This window comes from Homalodisca vitripennis, unplaced genomic scaffold (assembly GCF_021130785.1).
Source record: "Homalodisca vitripennis isolate AUS2020 unplaced genomic scaffold, UT_GWSS_2.1 ScUCBcl_8763;HRSCAF=16998, whole genome shotgun sequence".
Taxonomy (NCBI): Eukaryota; Metazoa; Arthropoda; class Insecta; order Hemiptera; family Cicadellidae; genus Homalodisca; species Homalodisca vitripennis.
The window spans coordinates 1-12,769 of NW_025784893.1; the positions used below are offsets into that span (position 1 = coordinate 1).

The following is a 12,769-nucleotide window of genomic DNA, read 5'->3' on the forward strand; positions in this document are numbered from 1 at the left end:
ATTATGTAAATAATATGAAAGGAAACCCAACCCTTAGTGAAAAGCATGATATTTATTGAAGAAAATAGACATAAACAGTATATTTTGATGAAATTTTTAATTATAGTTAGCAAAGCATTAAAAATAAACTTGCAATGAGAAATGAAATTTTACAAACTGCCAGTTCTAGCAATGATTTTGACACAGACAATACAATTGGTCTATACCTGTTTTTGCATGGTCAACTATCCAAGACTCTTTAATATCACTGAGGTTTTCAAGACTTTTCTTTTGGTTTTTTTTTTACCATCAACCACTTTCATCATTTTCTTTCTCCATCATTCGTCTTTCCTATTGGTAAAGGTGTTTTGGCAAAATGGACGATGAAATCTCTTGATTCTGAGCACTTGAGAAAGAAAAATATATATTTTTAAACTGTTTTTTACATAAAAAGATGTAAGTTTTGTGCAATGCTTACACTAAAGTATACAGCAAAGATTCTTGAATCAATCAATCAATCATATTTTTATTGCTTTCAAACACTTTTACATTGCATTTGCAAACTCAATAAATAAAGCTAAAAATCCTGCAGTTTGCTATTCTGATTCATTCTTGCGGGTAGGGTCCAATAAGCGGACCCGGTTTTTTATATCGAAATTGGCAAACGATATTACTTAATCATAACCATCGATATAATCAATCGATACTGATGAATTATTTTTAAACAACTTAAATAATCTATATGAACAGCTGTAAACACTTTCAAATAATACAATTTAAGGTAATATTTTTAAATTTCACGTAACATTGTGTATTAAAATGGCCGTCAATCTTAGGAAGCTTCACGAAATTGCTTTAAAAAGACGATAAAATATGTTTTTTATGGCTTCAGGATGTTGGGTTAGTACCTAAGAATCCATTATGTGATATTTGTGGAAAGGTAACAAATGTAACTGTCAGAGGAGCTAACATGGTCGTTCTTCAGATGCAAAAAAAGAAGGTAATGGTGGACACAACTTTAGTAAAAACGTTTTCGTTCTGTTTCATTTAGTTAAAGTTATGAGTTTTCCCTGATTTTGGTTATGTTCATTTATTATTTGTTTATCATTAAATTCACATTTTAATTTAAACATATGATTGTTATTACTTTTATATCGATTGATAGTCTATGATTCGATATGCGAATATTAGGTATCGATGATTATATTCTTCGATATAAAAAACCGGGTCCGCTTATTGGACCGTACCCATTCTTGCATGCATACATACATTAAATTACATTCTCCCTCTCATTCATACATGGCTGCAGTATCGGTTCTAAGTTACTAAAATTAGTGGTCCCCAGCGGCGTAACATGAACTCATCTCCAGAGTCAAACACTTCAGACACGAAAAGGTCCTTTAATTGAGCTTTAAAACAGTGTGGCGTTGTTGACATTTTTTTATGCTCTCAGGGAGATTATTAATCTGACACCAGCTTGTGAAGGAAGTTGTTCAGATACCAGTGTTCTATGATGTTGCATCCTGTAACTGTCCCCCCCACCGCTTGTATCATACCTGTGGACGTCTTTGCTCCAAACTAACTCACATCGGAATCGGCAATACAGAGCTACATCCAAGATATAGAGGCTGGGTAAAGTCAGAAAACCATGCTGCCTGAAAGCATCGTTGCACAACTCTCTTGGTTTCAGTTTGCACATGATTCTAATCTAGTACTTAGAAAGAACTGAACAGGATGATTTGTCTCTTATTCAAAGATATTCTGAGGCTTATATTTTGATTTTGAGGCTAAACTTGCTAAAAAGAACCTATATGCAAGATTGGAGAAACAAAAGCATTGAGTGACTACCGTCCAATTTAATTTCTATCATAATTTTTCAAAATATTTGAAAAAGTAATCTCTAATCAAATGACAGAATACTTAAGAGTCCAATAAATTTCCTGCTGCAGAACAGCATGACTTTCATACAAACCGATCTGCTTTTGCAAATCGAATAGAATATATTGAATCAATAATAAATTCTATTAACAAATATAAGGCAACTATTAGTCTTTATGGACATAATCTAAGGCTTTTGACAGTTTGTCACACAGTAAATTACTGCAGACGCTGGTTAATTTTGGTCTGAATGATAGATACTTGTCCTGGTTTTTAAGTCATACAATTCTGACAGGGAACAGTTTGTTGAAAATCAGTTGGCCTATCTTGATGATGAATTTTTCAGTCTACTCGAAAAAAGGCGAAATAAGGTGTTTCTGCAGGAGTCCATATTGGGACTATTACTTTTTATTATTTACTTAAATGGACTGCCAAGAGATGTAGGTCAGTCGGCCAAAGTCAGTCTTTATGCTGACGATATAAGTGTTCAAATATCCAGTAATAAAAAAAGATACTCGAAATATCATCATTTACATGTTTATTCAGAAATAAACCAGTTTCTTAATGTCAACAACTTTTTAATTAATCCTTAATGGAATAAAAGTAATTATCTTCAGTTTTCAGCTATGTTGAGCAGTACAAATAATATATTAAACATCGCAATTGATGTGGGAGTTCAATACTGATAGTTCACAGAGTTATAATCTTCTTGTCATAGGTGTCTGTAAGTTAAAAACATATTCTGGTCTGTATGCATTAAGACAGATGTCAAATATTTGTAGTGAAAAAAACCTTGAGGATGTTTTATTTTCTCCTTAATTCACTCAAATATAACTTATGGACTTGTTGTCTATGGTGCCAGCATGTTAAATGAAATACTGCTTTTACAAAAAAAAAAAAAGAATTATACTCATTAACATTGGTTGGATTCTGTAAAGGGATTTTTTCAGAATTGGAAATCCTAACTGTTTTTGGCCAGCATATATATGAAATAGAGCTTTAGGTAAAACAAATCAGCAGCCAACTACCTACTCTTGGTTCAACCCATCATTATAACACCAGAAACCATGATAAACATGGCTTATATATATATCGTAGAAACTGTTGTAAAAAATGACAAAAAAGAGGAAAAGTACTAAAAAAAACCTCTTAAAAAAGTTATCCACACAAGAAGTTGGTAGCCCTACTCTAATCTCTAAAACTCCTTGAACTTTTTTCACTTGAATATTTGTATCCTGATTATTCCCTCCACCAATGCCTACCTCTCAGCTTGCTATCTCTTCCACCTAGAAACCCCCAATTCCCACGGTCCCCTAAATTCATCTAATATTTGGGATACAAACCTTATTTCAAATATACTACCAATTATTGTTAATGTATCACAGCTTTATCATTCTGTACTACAGACAAAAACACTATTGTTTTCACAAGTAAAACAAGGTTATAAACATTGAAATTTTTTGAACATTAACTAGGCTAGCCTAATTCAATATTTATCTACTTCAAATCTAAAAGGTTTGACTAAGTCCATATTTTTCTAAACTTAAATGTAAAAGGTTCATCTAGGCTACATGTCAATTATTCTCGTTCTTTAAATTATCATTCCTGTCCTGTGCAAGCATTCATTAGTGTCAAATAACCTATTGATTTAAGGATGTAATATAGAGAATTATAATACAATTAATTTAATTAGTGTATTTTTCTTATGAAATATCAATAAAATAAAATCAACTTGCTATACCTGTCCAATGATTAATCCTGGAATATAACCATCTGTTTTGCCCAATTTCACAATCTCCGGTAAAATTTTCTCTTCAGCTACTACAGTTCTCCTCATTGCAAATCTACCGTTTTACAATTAAATTTAAATCTACCAATCTTAAACTACATTCACATTTCTTTAATTCAATTCCAAATAAATTACGTGTACGATTTATGCCTCCATCGCTCCTCACATGTAGTTGTGCTGTAGCACAGAATGAAAATAAACATTTATGGAAAAATTTTTTTTTTTTTTTTTTCTCTCTCTTCGGCTTTGGACTGACCATGAAGCCACGAAGTACACTGACTATGTTAATATTAACAGTCTTTTCTAAAACAATGGATTACTTATAATCACAATATTGTGGTTGCCGATCTTATTTGTTTATAATTATTTGATTATTGTGTTAGTGGGTTAACATTTATGTCTACAAGTGTTATGGTTAGTTTCAAAGAAGGATTTGGGAAAATTCTAAGATGGATTTTATTATAGGATAATTTTTGCATAGGTGTTTTGGGTGTCTTCTCGCCTGGGACCTGTCAGGCATTTCTAAACCGAAAGGTAGGCCACGGTTATAAGAACCCTGGGTGATGCAACAATTATGTCTGAGGTGTATATGTTTTTGTGTTGCTAACTTATATTTTTAATTTGAGTAGATTAATTAATTTAATAATTTCGCTGTAAATATCTAGATCGTTTGTACGTAGTACATCAATTAAATTATATGGGCGATTACTGAATTGTTTCTTAATATTGATGAACAGTTGGTCTCTAGCATAACTGTACATTGGGCATCCTAGAATTAAGTGATCTAATGTCTCTTCTACTCCTAATGTACATTTAAGACACAAGGGAGTGAAATATAATTTCATCCAGTGTAGTCGGCTATTGTTTCTGGCATGACCAAATCTCAGTCTGCATATATTAATTATGTCGTGTCTCTTAATCCTAACATTTCTGAACCATGATTGTTTCGGAGGAATTTGTTCTATGGACTTATACCATATACCTGATGTACTTGCGTTAAAAAGTTCTTTGAATTGGTCTAATACTACATTGCAAGTTATTTTCTTATGGTCTGTTGATGGAATATTAATGTTATCTAAGTTATCTCCATCCAATATAGCCTCCTTTGCTAATTTGTCTGCGTATTCATTCTGCGAAATACCACAGTGTCCTGGAACCCAGTGGATCACAAAATGTTTGCCTTTAGCTAATATTTCATGTAAAAGGCTGAGGATTATGTTATCTGTATCCGGAAAACCTTGATTTGCTTTTTTAATTGCCCTGATCGCTGATTGAGAATCTGTATAAATATCTATACTATTATATGCAGTATTGTTTATATACTCTATTGACTTTATAATTGCGATTAGTTCAGCCGTATAATTCGATACATATTTATTTAACTTAAACTTTACACTGGTATTCAAATCGGGTATGTAGAAGGCAGCGCCTACGCCTTCTTTGGTCTTTGACCCATCAGTGAATATTTTAAGGGGAGCACTTCGCCCTATCTTCGTAATGTTAACATAGGTACACTTATCTCAAGAACTACTTGAGGTATCTTCATAATTCTTTTTTTCATTTAAAGAGGGCTTCTAGGGGAACACGTGGAACCAAAAAAAAAATTTTTTTTGGCATATACCCTAAAAGTTATATATTTTTGTTTTAACGCTTGTCAAAAACCTATATAAATATGTGTATATGTATGTATATAAATATTGAACTCAGTGAAATGTGATGTTTTTAGTGGTTCCACATATGTAAAACAGTGCTACAAACATACAAAAAAAATTTCATATTCCTACCATTTGTAGTTTTTGAGAAAAATGTACTTTTGTATTGAAAACCGCAACTTTCGGAAAAACACAAAAAACGGAAAAAAATACTGCTTTATTACCTTTTCAGTACATTCCAGGTGCATAGGCTGGCTGATCTCCTTCCTGCTCCTCATATTCATCCTCCAGACTTCTTTTTAGTAAGTTTTTCTTCTGTCTAATTTTTTTTTCTCTATATCTTCTTGAGCTTTCTCTGCCTTCCAAATTCGCCGCCGGTCAAGCTTTTTCATTGCTGTAATAAAATGCTGCCCTGGTGACACTCCTATTTCTTGAAATACTTTGCATTTGCCAATGTAGCCATCATTAAAAGCTGTAACAGCTTCATATATGCCAAATTTCAAAGTTTTTAATCTCCACAAATGTTCTTTTAGGTATGTAGGTCCAAATGACATTGTTGAGGGACTCATTGGGATTTTGAGTTTTTCCCTTAGTACATTTGCCCAGTAGAGTTGGATTGGCTAGATCTTGAAAAATAGGTTTAATAAATGTCATTAGGTTTTCAGGCAAGTGAAAAATGGCTGCCATGATCATAGTTTTTCATTGGATTTTACGGCTTTGCGGTACTTACACCAGGTTTCTTCATCATCTGGACATAGTCCATGTTGAGGGCCTTTCATTAGAAGACATCACATGGAAAAACTCTGCCCAAATGGCTTTTTTTTCATGTCTTCAACCAGAGTTTGTGTTGCGTCTAATTGCCAATCCGTAGTATTTTTTGGAGCTGAATAATGGCAGAATCTGTTAGCTTGTTCTTGCCGCCAAGTCGTGAGCCGTCAGGGAGTGTTTTAGTCTTAGCTTTTAGATTTTTTTAATCTCGATCCCATCCGTTTTTCTGGACATGGCCTATGCATTCTATCTTTGTTATGGCAGTATCACCATAGGGCTTGGCTTCGCATACACTGGAGTACGCCTTGCTGTCTCCATCACCAAGGTATTCAAGGTAACGAGCCTCATACAATGCCTGCGAGCGCTGAAAAATTGCGACTGCTCCAGCAACTTCCATGGCTCCACTAGAACCTTCAAAGTTTTGCGATACAGCCATCACCATGCGTGTTGTTTAGTTCTATTAGTGCATCTGCAATATTTAGATAAAATCTCGATGTCTAGGACCTTACCGGTTGATAAAGATGTCACTGATACCACTCCATTTAGTGAAAAGGTGACCCCGCTTCTGCCATGCCATGAGCCATCAGCAGCTTATAGCGAGGTCTCTGCAACCATCATTATCCGATACAGCTTCTTGCACAGCACTTTGCATTGACTTCTTACACACTAACTCAGCAATTGAACCCAAGTAATGCTCATGTTCATGATATCTCAAAGGCGGAGGTGTAAGATTCATAAAAGCGCAAATTTTCTCCGCAGCCACTCTACCTTTGCCTATGTTACGCATAGCATAAAACCAAACGAAGATTTAGGTCATAAAATGTGTTAGGCCTATCAGACTTTGCTTCATTCTGATTAGTGTTAGGCCTGACTAATTCAGAGTTTGTCACAGTAATAGTGTTTTCACAATCAGAACAGCTGACTATAATTTTTGATGCTAGGCCTACAATGTGTTTTACTTTGTAAACAAGTTGGCCATGGGCAATTTTTACACACTGAAACGTTACTAAGAGCCTCATTCAACAATCCTATATTAACTATACAGTTTTCAGACTCATCATTTTCATTCAATTGGTACTGTTTTCAAAAAAGGACTGACCTTCTTAGAAGATGCACTTTGAGGTCTTGGCCTATCCACATTTGGAGTATTGGTAACCTCGATTGTTACTTGATCCTGAGAAACTAGGCCTAGGACTAGTTGGAGGGTTATGTTGATTTCCTTTGAAAACGCGTTTCTTGAAAGCAGGCTTTGAACGTGGCATTATAAAATTCACTACACTTATAACAAAAAATACTCAGAAACTCTCCACTAAACTCACAAAAAACCATAATCATTTACGTAATTTTCACTCTCTAAAACAGAAATGTCAGTAAACCAAAACATGTATGCTACCTAGGTTATAAAGCAATGGTTATAAAACAGATGTTTTGTTGGTTAGTGTAAGTTGTTGACATAACAAACTGTCACTGCCAACCAAATCATGAACATGACTGCAACGAAGTAGTACTATAACAGCACCAATCAAAGTGTGACTGCTACAGGCCCGAAAACTGCCTGCAGGCCTATTTAAAAAAAAATATTTCGGACACTTCTAGTCATCATAAAAAAAAATTTAATACCACCATTGTTATCGGGAAATTCCAAACTTTAATAAAAAAAAAAAAAAAAATTTGTAATTTTTGAGATTTTTTACGAAGTGCTCCCCTTAATACTTTCCTTGTTAGTCTCAAGATGTTGTTTACTTGCATTTGAGGTTAACTTATAATTTTTTAGAAAGTGTTGTTTTAAATACTGTCATATTATTTCCCTTTTTACTTATACTATTATTATAATCTACTGAATCAATACACGTGAGGTTTATATGGGTCATAACTAAAGGTTTTTCAAAGTCATTTTGGGTTTTATATTCCAAATTGGTATCAAAATTTGGATTGTATTTGCTTATTCTATCTACCGATTTTATAATTTGTGGAAGCTTTTTATTCCTCCAGTATGTAAAGTTGGAAGTTAACAACTTCAAGTACATTATTTTATAGAAGGTAGGATGATTTTTTCCTGTACAAATCTTGTATATCAATCTATCTGTTAGCATATTTCTTCTCATTTCCAGTGGGGCTATTTTACATTCTGCTTGTAAGGCAATAATTGGCGTGTTTTTCATAGCTCCTATTGCGGTTCTTAAAGCTAGATTCTGAATTAAATCTAATTTACGAAGGTCTTTTTTGGGTGCATTACTATATACAAAAACAACAATAATCTAATCTGGACCTTATAAGGCCTTTGTATATCTGTAGGGCCAAATCAGGGTGAATTCCTTTTGTACCACAGGCCATAAATTTAATTATATCAATATCTTTCAAACATAACTTACTAACATTTTCAATATGCGGTCTTAGCGTGAGTTTGTTGTCTATTGTGACTCCCAGAATTTTTAAATTATCCACTACAGGAATAACACATCCTTCCACTAACAGATTTAGATTGCTTACATTTTTCTTTCTCGTGAAAATAATTACTTTACTTTTATTACCATTGAAATGTAGGTGCAATTGGCCAAAATATTTCTCAAGTGAATCAATTGTTCTTTGTACATTAGTTTGCGTTTGCTCGAAAACCATTACCAGACGAATATATTAAAACGTCATCAGCGTATTGTAAAGATCTGGTGGGTTGTTGTATAATAAAATTATTAACCTCAGCAATATAGATGGAGAATAATATAGGACTCAAAACACTGCCTTGAGGGAGGCCCTTATAATTGCGTCTTGGTATTACTGAACTAGAATGACTCATGATTATTTCCCTATCAGATAGCCATTGATGACAGTATTTAACAATTTTATTAGGAATACCAAGTTCTAACATCTTACTACACAAAACTGGGATTGAGACATTATCGTACGCACTCGTAATATCCAATGATGTGGCAATAAGTGTCTCATTGAAAGACAATGCTGTGTGAATATCGGTTAATAATGTTACAATATAATCATTACAACCCCTTTTCCTTCGAAAACCATATTGAGTGTCTGGTATTATGTTTGACCTGTCGATGTACCATTCAAGCCTATTCTTAATCATAGTGTTGAAAACTTTAACCATACACGGAATAAGTGATATAGGCCTGTATGATGTTTCATCATTTTTGTCTTTTGAGGGCTTCAATATACCTATCACTCTGAATTGTTTCCATATTTGTGGTATATCCGATTTATTATTCCATATATTATTAAAAACATTTAAGAGATATTGTAGTGCATTAGATGGTAAGTATTTTATCATTTTATATGTGATGCCATCCAAACCTGGTGAGGTATCTTTCTTTTTAGACAAAATCGCTAACTCTAATTCCTTGAATGTAAAATCATCTTCTAGGAAAGGGTAAGTACTGTTATTAGAGTCACATAGGCCTATATGAAACAAATCTTCTCTATTAGGAACATAATCTGGTGTGATTTGTTTCATAAAATTCTCACAAAGCTGTTTCATTATCATTAAGTAGGCTACCATTTTTACAGTTAGATTGATTACACTTTAATTTTTTGATCATTCTCCAAGCGAGTGGAGAAGATTTGTGTTTGCTTATCTCATTACATATTTTAATCCAGCCTAGCCGTTTTGCATTTTGTATTGTTTCTCTAGCTGCTACCTGAGCTAGTTGAAATTTGTGATAGTTGAGTGCGGACATATTATTTTTAAAATTACTGAAAGCCAGTCTTCTGCGAGCTACGGCATGGGAACATTCATCTGTCCACCATGCATTAGGCCTAAAGTTGGAGTTTATATTATTACACACTTTGTATCTAGGTATAGATTTATCTGCAGCTTCTAGAATGATATTATACAACACTTTAATATTACAATTTTGCATTAGTATGCTATTAATCTTATTTTCTATTAAATTATTGTATTTACTCCAATCCGCCTTCTTAAAATTGAATTTTTTACTTTCACCTACATTGTTGTTTAATATTCTATTAGGCCTATTACAAATACTAGTTATGTCAAATTTGATTGAAATTGGGAAATGATTGCTACCTAGTGCATCTTTATTTATTTCCCAAGATGTTAATAGTGAATATAGGTTAGGCGTCACAAAAGTCAGATCAATAGCGGTTGGTTTGATGACAAAATGTTGGTATGGTTGTAGTCCTACCATCATTTATACATATGAATGATGAATTACTGTATTCTTCAAAAATAGTATTGCCTCTTGAATTAGCCTTTAATGGACCCCAAATCGGATGATGTCCATTCATGTCACCACAAATAATTGTATATCCATTATCCTTGTTAAAAAGTTTGTCTTTCCAAAAGGAACGAGGTATATATTTATTAGTACAATAAATATTGTATATATTAATAGGTACTTTAAAATTTCTAATTTCAATAGCTAATAATTGTACTACATTGTCATTGAATTCATATATGGTTTTATATTTAATAGATTTATGAATAATGACAGCTATACCTCCATAGCTGTCATCTCTGTTTACTTTTAATAATGTATAATTATCATCGGTTAAAGATTCATTTTCATCTAACCATGATTCCTGAATTAAACCTATATGTATTTTTTCGGTCTTAAATAATTGTATGGTCTCTGGCCATTTAGGCTTTAGAGACCTAGCATTCCATTGTATCAGATTGAGGTCATTTGACATGTCCTGATGTATTATCTCTTAATGTTTGTGTTACTACCTCTAACAGTAACTACTTTATTCAGTTTATCTGGGGGCTTAGCAGTTTTTCCCTTGGGTGGACTCTCATTGGAGAGGAAGGAAGAAAAAATCTCTTCCATTTGTTTTTTTGCACTATTTACATTTGACAAATTGACTTTAAGACATTTGCTTCTTATTTCACTAATTTTACTGTGCAGGAGATCTTTCAATTGGTCCCTACTTACACTACTAGGGTTATGTCCAGGTACTGATTTACCTAGGCTAAGTAGGCTATATCTGATGACTCTGTGGTTCTTTTAGTGGAATTGTCATATCTGGTTGGATGCTTTTGATTGTATTGCTTATTACTATTGTAGCTTATTGTACTTTCCCTAGATATAGGTTTTTTATACTTGAACATATTTGAACTAGCTCTGTCATCCTGCTCCATTACATCGCTCAAAGGTGAGAACCTGTTATATGTATTGATATTTGTTGATATATTATGTGTTAATTCAGGTAACTCTGGATATTCAGAGTCAAAATTTGTTTTGATTTTGTCAGCGTATGATTGTCTTTTAAATTGTGTGCTTTTTGTTGCTTTGTATGATATTGGGTAATGTAGGCTAGCCTTAAAATAATCCTCTTTATGGTAACTCATTCTATTTTTAATCAATTTTTGTCTCTTAAATTCTGGACATAATTTTGAAGAAACTACTGTGTGGGCCATAACAGTGTATGCACCTTCGAGGTTGTGTGCACTCATCAGAGTGATATTTATCCCCACAGTCCTTACAGAGTCTGTCATTTTTGCAAGGAGAATTGGCTACGTGTCCGTATGAAAAACATCTAAAACATTGTTTAACCTGGATGACAAATGTTTCTACCTTCATTCGAACATAGTTAAGTTTAATGTATTCAGGTAAACAATCTGAATCAAAGGTAATTTTAACAAAGTGAGTATCTATAAGAGAGTTGTTAACTCTCCTTTTAATCCTTTGTACTTGTACCAATGGATATTCGCTAACAGTTTCATTGAGTATTTCATTTTCGCTTATGTCTGGTTCAATGAAAACGACTCCAACAGAATAAATTTTTATGGTTGGTACAAATACATTATAATTTGTTAAGAATTGTGAATCGATTAGATTATTTGCCGCAGTGTAATTTTTACATGTGACAGACAGGTTGTTGCCTGCACGTACTATGAAATCTATGTCATTGTGGTGTTGTTTTATTATTTTACCAATCTGAAATGGATTTAATTTTTGTTTACTTTTATGTTGAACTATGATTTCGTTATGGCCCTTTGTTACTTTCTTTGTAATATCTTTTAATAAAACTTTTTTTAATCTCAGTTGTCTGTTCATTTTTTGAGTTAGTGTTCTCTACATTTTCCCATTTTCGTTTTAACTCATTTGTATTTGTGTCATTATCAGTGTTAATAGTACTATAAGTATGATCTGACGTATCCATGTTAGATTTTAATAACGAATCTACCGCTATTTCTAGTTCAGAGGGGTTCATGTCCTTCTGAATCGGGGTGGCTAGACCTGCATCCATCGTGTCAGGTCCAGCCAAGTCTTGAAATTATTACACTACTCTGTGTGTGTGTGATGTAATATATAGAAAAATGACAAATAAAACTATTTAACTTTATGATAAAATAATATTATTAAAACAAAAGAAAACTCCAATTAAGGTTAAGGTTACATTTTATTAAACTAAAATACCAGTTAAAAAAGCTCGAGAAGAAGAATCAGTAAGAATAGAACACAGGAAATCGGCAACCACACGTCCTAATCACTCGAAGTTCCGTAACTCGATCAATTATGGAAAAGAAATAAGAACGATAGAACAGAACTGACTGTGTGCGGTGTACCACAGAGTATAAATTAAAAAAAAGACGTCTACATCTTTTGACTATACTAATAATAACTAATATAATATAGCAAAGCTACATTTCAGTTAGAATAACGTGGATAAGGGCAAAAACAGAACTCAATCTTTTTTTGTGAATTATTTCAAAAATATACCCAGG

At 33.1% G+C, this 12,769-nt stretch overlaps 1 long non-coding RNA gene across 1 annotated transcript; it reads right to left on the minus strand.

Annotated features, from left to right (window-relative positions):
* Positions 1-3,879: 3,879 nt before the first annotated feature.
* LOC124374500 lies at positions 3,880-12,569 on the minus strand. Its single transcript, XR_006923562.1, has 2 exons — positions 12,462-12,569; positions 3,880-3,949 (listed from the first exon to the last, which is right to left on the minus strand). It is a non-coding gene; the product is annotated as an uncharacterized LOC124374500 (long non-coding RNA).
* Positions 12,570-12,769: the final 200 nt, after the last annotated feature.